The following is a 3,892-nucleotide window of genomic DNA, read 5'->3' as shown; positions in this document are numbered from 1 at the left end:
ATTAGAGAAGAATTTGTAAAGTTATTCTTATTTACATATGGTGTAACTAATTATCTATTATAAACAAGAGAATTTGGGGAGATAAAAGGGAAGAAAATCAATATCATTCTTACATAAAAAGAGTAAACACTTAAGGCTGCTACAAAAGGAAAGAATGCAGTTACAGTTGCTTTGTAAAAAATATAAAATGCCCAGTAACACATTTAATTAGAAATATGTTGTATGCTACTGCAGATATGTGACAACTCATCCAAATTGCTAGATATAACATCTGAGGGTATAGAAACACTTGATAACATAAAACCATCAGTTATTCTAAATTTCAGTCTGTATATAATACAATAAACTATAACCCCCAATGGAAGTATCAAGGTTTAGTTTGGGAACCAGCTGAGCTGATTCTATAATTCAAATGGAAAAATCAGCAAAAAAGAAAAGGAAGAAAATTAAAAATTAAAGTGTTAAAGAGAATAATTTGCATTACCAGCTATTAAAATATATTATAAAGTTGCTTTTTGTACACTGTTGGTTCTGATACTTGAATAAATTGATATCTCAGGAGGACAAAGCTAGAAGTCCAAAACATACCTAAAGATTTATATGATGAAATTTGGAATATGATCATTTCCATTACATATCATTGGAAAGGGTGGATTACTCAATAAATTTCATTGGCAAACTATGTCACTAGGGAAATTTTTCAAATTTAAATCTCATGCCAGAATAAGTTTAAAATGGCTTCAAGGTTTAAATGCAAAATCTGATACTCTGAAAGTACAAATGGACATGGGGAACTTGGGCCGTGGCCACCCCGGGCAGCACGGAGGCTCCCTGGGAACCAGGTGGCCAAAGGACTCAGCGGCGTGGCAAGAGACCTCCTTCAGTGGATCCTGGTGCTGTCCGGGGACCCCAGCAGGAGCCATGAGGCTGAATGAGAGAAATGTGGTCCACTATGCGAGGAGGGACTCCCCTGCGGACCACGCAGGCTTCCTGCGCCTGGAGGGGTGGAGGGGCGCGAGGGGCCCAGGAAGTCCACCCAGGTCTGTGGTGCTGGCCGAAGATGCTGGTTTGTCCTCAAGGGCAACCTGCTGTTCTCCTTTGAGTCCTGAGGGCCAGGTCCTGCTCAGCCTGGAGGTGCTGAAAGGCTGCACCGTGGAGCTGGCCGAGGCCCGGTGTCTGAAGTGTTTGCCTTCGCTATCCGCTTCGACGCCCCTGGAGTGCGGCCCTACCTGCTGGCCGAGGAGGGGCCAGCGGCCCAGGAGGCCTGGGTGAAGGTGCTCTCTAGGGCCAGTTTCAGCTACATGCGCCTAGTGGTACGTGAGCTGGAGGACCAGTTGCGAGATGCCCGCCAGAGCCTGGCCCTGCACCGCCAGTCACCCTGGAAGGCCGGTGCAGCCCGACACTCTAAGCCCCAGGCTTCTGAGCACAGTTTGCGCTTAGACAACAGCCAACCCCCCCCCCCTCCCTCCAAGGACTGCTGCCCTGGGGACTCTGTTGAGGGAAGGGGTAGCAGGCTATCAGGGTAGGCCTCGGCCGAGTGAGAGTTGCCAGGCCCTGCTAGCCTCCTCTGAGGCAGGGGACAGAGCCCCGTGTCCCCTGAGACCGCCTGCTTCTCCACACTGTATGACTGGTATGACCAGGAGATCCTGGAACTGCGGCAGGGGTGGCTGCAGAGGGCCCAGGGGGGCCGGCCAGCACGTGAGAACAAGGGCAGGCCCTGGGCCTGGGGTCGGCCGCTGTCCTACTGGTAGGGACACCTGGGCTGTCTGAATGGAATGTTTACTCTTTCTCAAGGTTGGTTGCTTTGGGGAGGGGGGCGGCGTTTCTTTCCTGCTTTTACTGTGGGCATCTCCAGGTTTTAGATCCATACTGTGTCAGGAAGGGATTTAGGAAACACTGCTTCCAGCTCCTTTATGCCCTAAGACCCAGAGAGGGAAGTGGCCACCCCCGACTCTCTCTTCTAAGATTAGTGGCTTGGAAGAAAGGAGATGTTACATGACCCTGGGCGGCCCCCCATGCCTCCCTCCAACTGGTGACCTTAGGCAGCCTGACCTTGACCTCAACCTTGACTCGGGCTAGCTGGAGGCTGAAGCTCTGCATGAATTCCCAGACCCTTTACTGGCTCCTTAGGAGGGGCCGCCTTCCTAGCTGGGCCAGGAATCTTCCAGCCTGCTGCCTGAATTTTATACGCAGATGTCACCGGCCCTTATTATCTTTTCTATTGTTAATAAGGTTTTGGTTTTTTTCATAAAAAAAGAAACAGAGAACTTAAGGAGAAAGTAAAACAAGTACTGCTACATTGTAGGATAACAATCAATGTCACAAAACAAAATGTAGATGATTAGCTGAATGTAATATTAAAATGTTCTACACACTTTCACTCAAACCAAATATAAAGGGTGCTTTTATTTATTTATTTTAGTTACCAGGAAAAATTCACATAAAATGATCTTATAGTCTTAAAATACAGATGAGTATTTAACAATGCCACCAACCTGAGGAGCTGAAAGGAAAGATCAAATTAATCATTAAATCAAAGTATAATTATCTAGAGCATCTATTTATAACAAAGCTAAAATATGCAATCAAAAATTTATGATAAACTATGGAAGTAATATTTTCAAACATTACTATATTCAGAAAGTCAATAATCTTCCTCATGCATACACACGTCTCATAAGTCAATAACAAAAGACCAACATCCCCAAAGCAAAAATGGATAAATGACATAAATATGCAATTCAAGAGAAAGCAAATACAATTGACTACCAAGCGTGTAACAAGATGCTCAACTTCCTCCACTCTAACAGAAATAAAAAATAAAACTGAAAAGAGACAACATTTATTTTTCTTTCATATCTATTGGCAAAGCTATAAATGGTCAATAACCTTATATATTGGTAACGTATGGAGAAAAAGGCACTTAAACTTTTGGGAGAATATAAATTGGAGTCGTATCTGCGAAGGGCATTTTGCCAGTATGGAGCACAACTTCCACACAGGAATTTCACTACTGAAAATTTATTCTAACTGCATGTTTCCATAGGAATGACAGGATGCATAAAGAGGGTGAATCTTTGAAGATTACCTATAATAATAAGTGATGAGAAACTATCTTAATTGCCCATCAGAAGGAAGCAGGTAAAATCTATTGTAAAGCATCTTACCAGGGAGTACCATGCTGTCGTAAACAAGTGGAGGAAACGCCCTATGGGCTGGTATGGGAAAAGATCGAAAATACGTTATGTAAAATGACAAGGTGTTGGGGAGTGACTGTGGTATTATGCCATCTGTGTCCCAGCAGCTAATAACGCATGTGCACACATATGCATGCATCAGGGTGGCCACAATCTCTGGAAGCATTCACTGCAGTTAACATAAACCACTGTTAACCATAAGAAAGGAAGCTGGCTACTGAGGGACAGAAGGGGCATGGGAGCGACTGCATGTCCTTTTGTATCTTTTTAATGTTGAACCAAAAGAAGACGTTCAGTTGGCCAATGAACGTATCAAGAAATGTTTGAGATCACTAGCCAGTCCAGAGATGCAAATCAAAACACTGATGACCGCAGCAACTCATCAGCATCAGTAGCAACGTCGTTTCAAAAAACAAACAAGGAAAACGACAGGGGCCAGAAAGGCTGAGGGTGGGAACCCCATACACTGCTGGGGAACTGTAAAACGCTGTTACTATTGTAGAAAGCAACATGGCACTTGCTCAAAACATTGGCAATAGAAATAGCATGTGGCCTCATACTCCTTCTGGGTATATATCCTAAAGACACAGGAGCTGTAGCAGGAATAGATATGTGCATGTTTATTACAGTGCTATTCATATTAGCAAGAAGATGAAAGCAACCTAGTGTCCATTGGTAGAAGAATGGCTCAACTT

General features: G+C 44.1%; 1 pseudogene; it reads left to right on the top strand.

Annotated features, from left to right (window-relative positions):
* The first annotated feature begins 921 nt into the window (after positions 1 to 921).
* On the top strand, positions 922 to 1,751 carry LOC142439821 (sesquipedalian-2-like; annotated as a pseudogene).
* Positions 1,752 to 3,892: the final 2,141 nt, after the last annotated feature.

This window comes from Tenrec ecaudatus, chromosome 1 (genome assembly GCF_050624435.1).
Source record: "Tenrec ecaudatus isolate mTenEca1 chromosome 1, mTenEca1.hap1, whole genome shotgun sequence".
Taxonomy (NCBI): Eukaryota; Metazoa; Chordata; class Mammalia; order Afrosoricida; family Tenrecidae; genus Tenrec; species Tenrec ecaudatus.
This window is presented reverse-complemented; position numbering and strand designations above follow the sequence as displayed.